Genomic DNA, 12,887 nt, shown 5'->3' on the forward strand with positions numbered 1-12,887 from the left:
ATTTGATTGGCCAGAATTTTGTTGAGGATTTTTGCATCTATGTTCATCAGGGAAATTGGTCTGTAGATCTCTTTCTCAGTTGTATCTTTTCTGGGTTTAGGAATTAAGGTGATGCTGGCTTCCTAGAAAGAATTTTGGAGGATTCCTTCCCTTTCAATTTTTTTGAATAACTTGAGAAGAATTGGAGTAGTTCTTCTTTATATGTATGGTAGAATTCAGCAGTAAAGCCATCCGGTCCTGGGCTTTTCTTTGTTTGGAAGGTCTTTATTACTGATTCAATTTCCGTCTTGGTTATGGGTCTGTTTAGGTTTTCTTTCTTTCTTTCTTTCTTTCTTTCTTTTTTTTTTTTTTTACAGGCAGAGTGGATAGTGAGAGAGAGAGACAGAGAGAAAGGTCTTCCTTTTGCCATTGGTTCACCCTCCAATGGCCACCACGGCTGGCGCACTGTGGCCGGCACACCACGCTGATCCGAAGGCAGGAGCCAGGTGCTTCTCCTGGTCTCCCATGGGGTGCAGGACCCAAGCACCTGGGCCATCCTCCACTGCCTTCCCAGGCCACAGCAGAGAGCTGGCCTAGAAGAGGGGCAACCGGGACAGAATCCGGCGCCCCGACCGGGACTAGAACCCGGTGTGCCAGCGCCACTAGGTGGAGGATTAGCCTATTGAGCCATGGCGCCAGCCTGTTTAGGTTTTCTGTGTCTTCATGGCTCAATTTAGGTAGGTTGTATGTATCTGGGAATTTAGCCATTTCTTTTAGGTTTTCCAGTTTGTGGGCATACAGCTCTTTGTAGTAGTTTCTAATGATTCTTTAATTTATGTTATGTTTGTTGTTACATTAACTTTTTCATCTCTAATTTGATTGATTTGGGTCTTCTCTCTCTCCTGTTTTTGGTTAGTTTGGCCAATTGTATGTCAATTTTGTTCATATTTCCAAAAAACCAGGTCTTCATTTTGCTGATTTTTTGTATTTTTTTTGTTTCAGTTTTGTTGATTTCTTTAATTATTTCTTTTCTTCTACTTGTTTGGGGTTTGGTTTGCTGTTTTTCTTTTTCTTTTTTGAAAAATTTATTTGACAGGTAGAGTTACAGAAAGAGAGAGACAGAGAGAAAGGTCTTCCTTCTGTTGGTTCACTCCCCAAATGGCTGCTACGGCCAGCACTGCACCGATCCAAAGCCAGGAGCCAGGTGCTTCCTCCTGGTCTCCCATGTGGGTGCAGGGGCCCAAGCACTTGGGCCATCCTCCATTGCCCTGCTGGGCCACAGCAGAGAGCTGGACTGGAAGAGGAACAACTGGAACTAGAACCTGGTGCCCATATGGAATGCTGGCACTGCAGGTGGAGGATTAACCAAGTAAGCCACAGTGCCGGCCCCATGGCTGTTGTTTTTCTATATCCTTGAGGTGCATAGATAGTTTATTCATCTGGTGCCTTTCCAATTTCTTGATGTAAACTTTCCTTTTAACACTGCTTTTGCTGTCTCTCACAAATTTTGGTATCTTGTTGTCTTCATTTGTTTCAAGAAATTTTTTGAACTTTCTTTTGATTTCTTCTATAACCCACTGTTCATTCAGAAACATGTTGTTCATTCTCCATGTATTTGCATATGATATAGAGATTCTTGAGTGATTGATTTCCAGCTTCATTGCACTGTGGTCTGAGAAGATGTATGGTATGATTTAATTTTTTTTTTTTTAATTTGCTGAAATTCACTTCTTGGCCTAGCATATGGTCAATCCTAGAGAAAATTCCACGCACTGGAGAGAAATATGTATACTCTGGCTATAGAGTGGAAGGCTCTGTAAGAATCTGCTAGGTCTATTTGGTTTATGGTGTCCGTTAGCTCTGTTCTTTCCTTGTTGATTTTCTGTCTGGTTGATCTGTCCATTGCTGAAAGTGGGTATTGAAGTCCCCTGTTACTATTGTATTTGAGTCTATATCTCACTTTAAATCCCTTATCAATTCTTTTAAATAGCCAGGTGCCCTGTAATTAGGTGCATATACATTTATAATAGTCACATCTTTGTGTTGAATTGATCCTTTAATCATTATATAGTATCCTTTGTCTCTTAATATTTTTGTGTTAAAGTCTATTTTGTCTGATACTAGGATGGCTACACCAGCTCTTTTTTGGTTCCTGTTAGCATGGATTATTGTTTTCCATCCTTTCACTTTCAGTCTGTGTGCGTTTTGTTGTTAAGGTGTGTTTCTTGTAGACAGCAAATAGATGAGTTTTCTTTTTAATCCATTCAGCCAGTCTGTGTCTTTTAACTGGGGAGTTGAGACCATTTACATTCAGTGTGACTATTGTTAAGTACTGTCTTTTCCCTGCCAAGTTTCTTTAAATAGTCCTTTGGATTTCATTTGTACTTTTGCTGGGTCATTTTCTGCGCTCATCTTCTTTTTAGTGATGTTTTTGTTTCTGTGTGTTGCAGATCCTTTAGCATCTTTTGTAGGACTGTTTGAATAGTTACAAATTCTTTCCATTTCTGCTTGTGGAAGATCCTTATTTCTTCTTCATTCATAAATGAGAGTTTTGTAGGGTACAGTATTCTAGGTTGACAGATTTTTTTCTTAGGACTTGGAATATGTCTCGCCATTGTCTCCTTGCCTGTAGGGTTTGTGATGAGAAGCCTGGAGTGAATCTAATTGGCTTTTTTCTGAATGTGATTTCTCATTTCTCTTGTGCACATTTTTTTTTAGATTTTTTTTGACAGTAGAGTTATAGACAGTGTGAGAGAGAAACAGAGAGAAAGGTCTTCCTTCCATTGGGTCACTCCCCCAATGGCTGCCACTGCTGGCGCTGTGCCAATCCGAAGCCAGGAGCCATGTGCTTCTTCCTGATCTCCCATGCAGGTGCAGGGCCCAAGCACTTGGACCATCCCTCCACTGCCCTCCTGGGCCACAGCAGAGAGCTGGACTGGAAGAGGAGCAGCCAGGATTAGAACCCGGTGCCCATATGGGATGCTGGCGCCGCAGGCAGAGGATTAGCCAAGTGAGCCAAGGCGCCAGCCCCTCTTGTGCACATTTTAAGATCTGTTCTTTGTATTTCACCAAGATGGGTTCTGCTACAATGCATCATGGTGCAGTTCTTTTCTGGGCCTGTAGTTGGAGGTTCTGTGTACTTCTTGTACTTTGATGTCTCTTTTTTCCTCCAGATTGGGGAAGTTCTGTGTTACTATTCATTAAGAAGGCTTTCTAATCCTTTTTTTTCCCCCACACCTTCTGGAATTCCTAGGATCCATAAGTTGGTTCGTTTGATAGAATCTTTTAAATCTGCAACTGTGATTTTTAATTTTCTAATTTCTTCTTCTTGTATTTGGCCTGACTATATTATTTCCAGAAATTTGTCTTCTAGATCTGATATTCTTTCTTCTGTCTCTTCTATTGCTAAGACTTTCCACTGCATTTCTTTATTTGATCTATTGCATTCTCATTTCTAATATTTAATTCTGGCTTCCCTTTAATATCTCAATCTCTTGGGAGTGCTTTTCATTTAGATCATGAATTTGTTTCTGATTGCTTCTAAGTAATCAATTTCCTGAATTCCTTTTCTGGCATATCCTCAATATCTTCTTCTTCAGCCTCCTTTATTGAAGACTTATATTGTTCCTTTGAAGAGTTTTAGAGTCTCCCTTATTCTTATTCAGGATTCTTCCTTTGTTTTTCAGCATTTCTGGTTGATTTTGTCTTTAATTTGTGACTTTGTGCCTGTGGTGCGATTTCACTCTGCTGTGAGCTGCTATGTGTCTTTTGTGAGTGGAAGCAGCAGTCCAGCCTCCTGGATCTCTGTTTACTTCTAGATTGTGATGGAGGCAGGTACCAGAGCTTTGGTGCACTAAGCCCCACCTACTGGGGGCTGGGCTTACTTCTCTGTGGTGCATGAAACAAGCTTGGATTTTCAATGTTTAGGACTACTCCTTGTTTTATAGCTTGTGTGGTGGGAAGGATATCGCTCTGAAGTGTTGTGATCCTCGCTGCTGGGTTGGGGGTGTTGTGAGGTGGCCCCCACAATTGATTGGTGTGTGCATGGGAGGCAAATGCAGCAGCCCCCTGTGGCGAGGCCAAGGCAACTTTGGCTGGTCACAGCAGAAGGTCTGTCTCAGCAAAGTGTGAGAAGGATAGCTGCGGTCCTCGTGGTGGTTTTAGGTTTTTTTGGGGGAACTATACTCTGCATAAGAAAGCTGGAGCTTCCTGGTGGTCCTGCTAATGATTGCTGTATTCCTAATTTTAGGGAAGAACGCTTAGTCTCATTATCCCCAAAATGTCCATTGCTTTGTAGAATATTAATCAAGCAGAATGTTAGTGTAGGAAAAAGGGTTAATGCTTTATGCAAAGTTGAGCTGTTTGTGGAAAAGAATTAAAAGGCAACAGGCTCTCTTGTATATGCTAGAATAAAGATAGATGTTAATAAAGCTTTAATTCACTATATGCTACGAATACTACAATGGTTAGGATGTCAAAACTGTAGAATAGATCTAAGTGAACCTTTAAATAAGTACAATAAAGAAATTAAAGAATTACAGAAAGAACTACAAAGAGGGGATACATGGATACATTTTAAAAAGGGTCTGCTTTGAACTTGGGGCTTCTAGTAAAGATTAGATTAGGAAGGTACTATTCTAGCTTGTGTAGCCAATTTCTGCATAGTTCAGCAGCACTCGAGGCCTTGGCTTGTGTGGGGAGCCTGTTCTCTCGCACCTGTCTGTGATTGTAACCCATGCTCTGAATATGCCCTTGAAAATCAAAGAAATTGTAATTAGAAAAAATGAAAAAATGGGCAACAGACTTCTCATTGTAAGAAGAAAACAATCATTGTGTGACATGATGTAAAAATAAAGTCTGCTCGAAAGCCAGCGCCACGCCATCAGCCTTGCTGTGGGTGTCTCTCATTTCTTTGAGCGCCGACACCTCTCACACTTTGGGGCTCCTGGACTGCCTGGAGCTGGTCTCCGGCACCCCTGCTTACACTTGAAAATGTAATCAATCAATATGGCTTCTCCCCACCAGCTGTAGGTCTGGTTGGTGGGAGAAGGGAGACATAGATGGATTGGGGTGTGCCTGACCTCTCCACTTGTTCCCCTATAATTTCTCCTCCTTCCTGCTTGGAGCTTCAAATGCAGTTTGCCAGGCTTCTCCGCCCACCACTATCCACAGCTCCGTGGACTTGAGATCTCACCCGGCTAGCTTGGGGCGGGTGGTGCCAGTCTCCTCATTCGGCCTCTCCACTGTGCCTTCACTGTGTCTCTGCCACTTCTCCTTCCTCTTTGCTCCCTTAGCGTGGACCTGAGCAGTCTCTGGTAGACTCCTGGGCTTCGTTGAGTGAGCTTCCCACGACTCTGTCACTAGCTTGTATCCCCTCTGCTTACTGTCTGTCTATTTTGCCCTGTGCAGCTCGCAATGTTCTGTTGCTATACCACCATCTGGGCCCCTCCATCTCCACTTAAAGCTTTTGGAGCCCACAGGACCAACACTTTCCTTTTTATTTGTTTATTTTTAAGATTTTATTTATTTGAGAGATGGAGTTAGAGAGAGAGAGGGAGATACAAAGAGAAAGGTCTTCCATCCACTGGTTTACTCCCCAAATGGCAGCAACGGCTGGAGCTGGGCCAATCTGAAGCCAGGAGCCAGGAGCTTCTTCTGGGTCTCCTATGTGGGTGCAGGGGCCCAAGGACTTAGGTCATCTTCTTCTGCCCTCATGGGTCATAGGAGGGAGCTGGATCAGAATAGGAGCAGCTGGGACTCGAACTGGCACTCATACGGGATGCTGGCACTACGGGTGGAGGCTTAGCCCACTATACCACAGCACCAGCCCCTCCTTTTTATTTTTGATATAAGTACATCTGGGGTATACTCCTATGTTGATATCTACGATGGGATACAGTATGAACTAAACAAATAGCACGTGAGTTGCAGTGTATATGCCCATACTTACATAGTCCTGTACCTTTCTTCCATCCTCTCATAGATTTCTAGCATCTCTTGAAAGGTCAGAGCAGCTGACAGTTCTGGGCCTGGATTCCTGCATCATGGTCATTTGTTGGAGCTAATTGAACACCACAGTTATGGTTGGGGCATATTTTCCCACGTTTTTCGGTCTTTGCTACTTAAAAAGCCCTGCACAAGTCCACGTAGCATTTGACATGTGACCCCTGTGAGGCTGAAAGAGAACTTAGGTTGCAGCTACAGGTTGGCCCCACAGGCTGGGCAGAGGTGCAGCTATTACACAACTTAACTACTCAGGCTGCTCAAACAGCTCTTTTCTATTTTTGTTCCACCAGTGAGATTTTCATTTCAGTCAGAAAGATGGTTCGTTTTTCTAGCACCAGTTGAGCAGGGATTGTGCTGTGCTTGTGTGAATCAAAGAGTCATTTGAAAATGCAATGCCATGGTGTATAGCAAGCGCCTTTAACAACCTTCCCATCCCATGTCCTTGGCACAAGATGGGAAAACACCAGGATGATAACTGACAGCCAGGAACGAGCTCTCAAAATGCCGTGGAGGAAGATTTGTAATATAAAGCGCTCTCAGCAAGTCTCCACCAGGGCTGAAACACGGCAACCTTCAAAGGCAAACAAAATGTTTCTAAAATTTGAGAAGCAGAGGCAAAGAAAGCTCTCATCTCCTGGTTCACTCCCCGACATGCCTGCTAATGGCCCCAGGAACCCAATTTAGATCTTCCATGTGTGTGGCAGGAACCCAGTCACTTGAGCCAGCACTGCTCTCCCCTACCCTACGCCCAGGGTCTGCATTGCCAGGAAGCTGCAGTTGGGAGCAGAGTCTAGGATCAAAGTGAGGCACTCTGATACAGGACACAGGCACCTAACTGGTATCCTAACCGCTAGGCTAAATGCTTACCACCTGAAGTCCTTGTGCTATTTTACAGTGAAGATGCAGCTGGTTTTCCTTGCCATTGACAGTGTTCCTAAGGTGCTTACCTGAAGCTTTACTTGTTTCAGATTCCTCCATCATTCATTTCATTTATTCAACAAATTTTGAGTGCCTACTGGTGCCAAGCCTTGTGCTCTGCTGTAGATGAGAAATGAGTAAGAGGGGCAACAAACAAACATAGAAATAAGTGAGTATAGTGACAAATGCTAGGAAGGGAATTAAAATGGAGAAGCAATGAGATTGAGTAGTTCATGCCTTGAATGAGGAGAAACAGTTTTGGTTTTTTCTATTTTTTATTTTTTTCCTTTCTTTTATTTGATCTTATTTTACTTACCTTTTTTTTTCTTTCATACTAATCGTTGAACTCTTTTATTTCTAGTTAACCATATTTATATAAAGTTAATTGAAGATAGGTCTTAGTTAAAATAAGGGTGTGAACAGGAGAAGGAAGAGAAAGCGGGTAGGGTGGGAGTATGAGTGGGAAGGCAGGCACAGATGGAAGAATCACCATGTTCCTAAAGTTGTAATTGTGAAATGTATGAAGCTCTTATAAGTGTAAAGCAGTATAGTTCTGCATACTTTCCTACGGAATTACTTCTATGGGTACAGCTTAAACACTTGCCATAGGACCCCAAGTCCCCTTAAGCTGGGTGGTAAAAATAGCACTCTAAGTGTTAGAGAGATCATATGGATAGGATTAAGTGTTAAAGTGATCATATAGGTAGGATCTTGTGTTAAAGTGATCATATAAATAGGACTGTTTGGTAATAATAATAGGTTTAAAAAGGAATGAATACTCCAACATGGAAAACAGTCCATACAGCAGACTCATAGAATGACAACTGCCCTAAGTAGCACTCTGACCTCAGCATCAATCCTTAAGGCATTCTGGTTTGGCTGAAAAGGCCACAGGAGCAGTACAGCCATGGAAAGCCAAGACACTGTGGCAAAAAAATGTTCCACATGAAGAACTTCTGTGGGCAAGACCCCAGTGGGAAGAAGTGGCCACCAAAGAAGGATGTACTTTCCTCTGGAAGGAGGAGTGGGCTTGCATTTTGCCTATGGCCTTGTTGAAATACTGAAGGAGTGCCCTTTCCCCTGGCTGGCAGCGTGGAGGCCGCACGATGCCTGGAGTCACCGTAAAGGACGTGAACCAGCAGGAGTTCGTCCGAGCTCTGGCCGCCTTCCTCAAAAAGTCCGGGAAGCTGAAGGTCCCCGAGTGGGTGGACACCGTCAAGCTGGCCAAGCACAAGGAGCTAGCCCCCTACGATGAGAACTGGTTCTACACGCGAGCCGCGTCCACAGCGCGGCACCTGTACCTGCGGGGCGGTGCTGGCGTCGGCTCCATGACCAAGATCTACGGGGGCCGGCAGAGGAACAGCGTCATGCCCAGCCACTTCAGCCGCGGCTCCAAGAGCGTGGCCCGCCGCATCCTGCAGGCCCTGGAGGGGCTGAAGATGGTGGAAAAGGACCAGGACGGGGGCTGCAAACTGACACCTCAGGGACAAAGAGATCTGGACAGAATCGCCGGACAGGTGGCAGCTGCCAACAAGAAACATTAGAACAAGTGATGCTGGGTCAATAAATTGCCTCATTCGTAAAAAAAAAAAAAAAAATAACTGCAGGAGTTTGTGGATCCAAAAGGCTTCCATAGCCTAGGCAGCTCTTGTCAAGAGCCTTGGGTGATCACTGACGTCATACCTGAGTGATAATTGTTAAATAAATAGGAGTCACTATGCACTAACTTCCCATGCAGGGCTTCTGTCTTCAGAGAGCTGTAATGTGAGACTTAATAGTAAAATTTCTTCTCAAAGAATTACTTCACTTTAGTGGAGGATATTCTTATGTCTCATAAATTATAGGTATGTCAAAGTGCTTACAAAAGATGTATCATTCTTGGGTTCCTCATTAAAGATAATTAAGTTTCTTAAAAAACAAAATTACCATTGAGATGCAGTGTCTTTGAACAGCCCTGGTCTGGACTGTTGAGGAACAGCTTTTTTTTTTTATGTTTTTCGTTTTCAGTTTTTTGTTTTTTCTTTTTTTCTCCCTCATACAAAGTGCTGAACTGTTTACCTAGAATAGAGTTAATCTTCTATGTATAAAGTTAAATGAAAATAGATCTTAGTAAAAAATACAAAACTGGGAACAGGAGAGTGAAGAGGAAGAGGGGTAGGAGTGTGGGTGGGAAGGTAGGTACAGTGGGAAGAATTACTATGTTCCTAAAGTGGTATTTATGAAATACATGCAAAAAATGGTGATATTATGGAATAATTGCGAGGATCAGGCTGCTTTAAAGAGTATCTCCAGGGAAGAGATGAGGAAGTGACTTGGAGGTTGAGATGACAGTTTTCCTAGTATTGGATGAGATGAGAACTCGGCGGTTTGGGGAGCAGAAAGGAAGCTAATGTGACTGGGGCTGCTATGCAGAGCATCAGTCTGTAGCAAGATATGGGATTTGTACCAAAGTTGTAAATCTGCATACCACTTTCTTCTTGAGAAAAATCTTACAGTTAAAAAAAAAAAAAAAAAAAAAGCTTGGTAACAGGGTTGATTTATATTCTGGCTTGGGTTTGCTGTCTCCCTGCAGAGGGGTAACAAAGGAATCCCAGATGGAGACCAGCTCATGACCTACACTTCAACTAGAGTGTAGGTGGGAGAAAGGGAGATGACCTGGGGACCACAGCAGGCCAAAATGTGCAAATAAAGACTAAGTCTTCACTATAATGCAATACAATGTGAAGAAAAAAGCTGAGGGAGCTGGGAGTGGTAGCTGGAGAACACCCAGGCTGCACTGCAGGGGGTGATGGGGAGCCATCAGACGGACTCCGGAATCCAGTGGCTTGCTCTTGCCCATTGGCCTCAGTCAGCTTGTACAGCACGATCCAGGATTGTGTGCCTTCTGCAAATGCTAAGAGCCAGTGACAGATTCAACACTGGTGATTCACTAGCATGTTTTGTTTGGTTCATAAAATATTATTTGGGGGGAAATTAGTTGCCAACATCTTAACAACTTGAAAAATCTAGCATAACTAGACATAACTATATTTACTCCTACAGGGCAGCCCATTAGAAGGGGAATGTGCTTAGCTAGTACCTATCACTCCCTAAGGTCTTTAAAAAAAAAAAACTTTTTAATTATCTTAATTTTTTTATTCAAAAGGTAGAGTTACAGGGAGAGGGAGAGATAGACCAATTTTTCTTCTGCTGGCTTACTCCTCCAATGGCCACAATGGCCAGGGCTGGACCAAGCTGAAGCCAGGAGCCAGGAACTCTATCTGGGCCTCTGACATGGGTGCAGCAGCCCAAGAACTTGGACCATCTTCTGCTGGAGCGGGACCAGGCCAAAACCAGGAGCCTGGGACTCTATCTAGGTCTCCCATGTGGGTGGCAGGGGCCCAGCATCTTCTGCTTTTCCAGGTGCATTAGCAGGAAGCTGGATCCGAAGTGGGGCCATCTGGGGCTTGAACGAGTGTCCACATGGGATGCTGGCATTGTAAGCAGCGATATAATCCACTATGCCACAATGCTGGCCCCCTCCCTAAGGCCTTATGCTTAGCTTGTACACTAACTGGGACAGCTGGTCATGAAAGTGCTTACCGAAGAAGTTTACTTATGATTCACATTGCATATCCATGGAGGGCGAGTATGGTTCTGCTCCATATCGTCTTTACTCCAGCGTCCCACGTGACAGCTTCCGGGGACATCACTGGTGGTAAAACAGGGAAGGTAGGCAGCATGGAAGAATGCACGAGCTCCTAGAGCATCTGCTTGCATTTCATGGCCCAAAGAATCTTGCACAGCCAAGGTGAAGGCCCTTGGGCCGGCAAGTGTAATCTAGCCTGGAAGAGAGGCACAGCATAGTCTGCAGTCTCCCGCATAGTCTGTAGTCTCCCGCAACCCTTTTGCCTAATTTGGATGGCCTGCCTCCTCTCCGCAACACTGTGACCACTCTTGCCTCTGAGCCTTGAGAATTCACTTTGATCATAGCCAGACGCTGCGAGGTTCTGTGAAGCTTACTGTGCTACCGCCATCACCAGCAGGACTTTTATGTTTTGTTCTCTTTTCAGAGCCACATGTTTTTTGAAAGGGTTAAGGCTTCATGGCCTTCTCCCTCCCCACCTTTTATTGATGTCTTGCTTCAGGCTGTACCTGGCAAGGCGCACTAACCACAAGTGCAGCCTTAGCAAGCCAGGCAGTGAGGCAGAGCCTACCCTGCTCGTCACAGCATCTCAGCGCCGACTTCCTCGGGCTGAGGCGTGCACCTGCAGTAAGCAGTAAGAAAAAAATGGCAGCAGAGTTAAAGTCAGGTGAGGCCTTTCTATGGAGAACAGGAAACGATGAGGCTTGTGAAGCTGAACATTTATTACTGCCCCTCTGTATACCTAGCCGTGCTCTGGGGCCTGTGGAAGATTGTCCCCACTCTTGAGGAGCATGCCCAAGAATCTATTGAAGATGAACCCTTGGGGTCTGCATTGTGGTGTTGATTTCATTTAGCCGCAGTGCCAGCGTGGGTTGGCATCAGCAGGGGAGGCTTTGTGAAGGTATCTGAATTCTGTGAGGCTTGATCCAGGAGAAGAGAACACCGCGGGGTATGGATGCCCGCTTTGGACTGTTTTCACCTCAACCCGGGCTCTCTGGAAGTATACTGGGCTCTCATGCAGAGTTGGTTGAACATCTTTGAAATGTTCATGTTTTCTGTTGCATCCTGTTTGTTAGACCTCGAGTCGCACTTCGCACAGAGCAGCAAGTGTGCTAGGGAAGTGCGGCAGCCGCTACGCTGAGCAGGCACAGCGCTTTCTCCCACCTGGAGGGTCTTCTCTGGTTCTCCAGCGTGCTCCACCTGTCACGTGCTGCGGAGGTTTGGCTTCTGTCAGTGACTCTAAGGCTTCCTTCCCCGAGGAGCCCTATATTCAGGCTGCACACAGAAGTGTATGTCCTTGCTTTGAAGGTGAACAGTGGGGAACTGATGCACTCCATGCCTAGAACACCTGAACAATGGCAGGCACTGAATCCGTGCTGCTGAGTGAGACAGAGGGATGACGGGCTTGGAGAACCACATGCTCCATCTCTCTAGGCTCAGTTACTCCTTTAGTTCACCCTCCTCCGACTGACAGGGAGGCAGGATGGAAATGCGGCAGATGCCCGGCTCGCTGACAGGGAAGGTGTTGAAGCAGGGTGATAACAACGTGCCTGTCCCTCTTCCAGCCATACCATAGACTGGAAGGGGGAATGAGTAAAGCAGGCTGGGTCTTAGAGGGAACGGGGAAGGGAGGCAGGACCGTGGTGAACCGTGAAATACAGGCTTGTCCGTAGCTGTGCTGCAGGGGATTGTCGCCATAGGAAATTTCAGAAGTCGCATTGTTGCATCTTCAGATAAAAAGACAACCCGATGCAGACTTTCATTTAAAATGTCTTGATTTTTAAAACATTGTTAGCCATCTTTCTTCAAGCTCTATGTGGTCCAAATAAAACATCACTGCAGGTTGGTTGTGGTCTAAGTTCCCTCCAGGTTTTGATTTCAGAACCTCCATGTCCTTCACTCACACCAGGTCCCTAGCGAGACCCAGATGGAGGCAACTGAGCAGAACTTTTATTTACTGATTTTTACAGAGAGGAAGGTTTTGTGATGGGTTCTCTGTACTTTTGCTTGGCTTCTTATCAGTGATGAAGCTGAGGAGTCCAGCCATGGCTGGGGGAAGCATGTCCATTCTGCAGTATAACCTTTATGCTACCTGCTCAAGAGGTTTCAGTACACTGAGCCCTACTATTTAGGACTTCCTGGCAAACAAAGGGGGTAATGCAGCTGGAACAGGCTGGTGACAGCAGTTAGTCCTTGGCGATCGAAGTCATGAGAACCAAAAGCTGTGGTTTCCTTGTTGATATCCAACCTGGTTGAGCCTGAACGAAAATGGTGCCCAGCGTGACAGTTGCCACTGGCTGTCCCTTGCGCTCTGTGATTTTGGTTGACTCATTACTTTATACACTCAACAAGTTTTATT

At 44.9% G+C, this 12,887-nt stretch overlaps 1 pseudogene; it reads left to right on the forward strand.

Moving 5' to 3' along the window:
* Window positions 1-7,974: 7,974 nt before the first annotated feature.
* Window positions 7,975-8,501, forward strand: LOC138845364 (small ribosomal subunit protein eS19 pseudogene; annotated as a pseudogene).
* The last annotated feature ends 4,386 nt before the right edge of the window (window positions 8,502-12,887 follow it).

The sequence above is a fragment of the Oryctolagus cuniculus genome, chromosome 15 (assembly GCF_964237555.1).
Source record: "Oryctolagus cuniculus chromosome 15, mOryCun1.1, whole genome shotgun sequence".
Classification (NCBI taxonomy): domain Eukaryota; kingdom Metazoa; phylum Chordata; class Mammalia; order Lagomorpha; family Leporidae; genus Oryctolagus; species Oryctolagus cuniculus.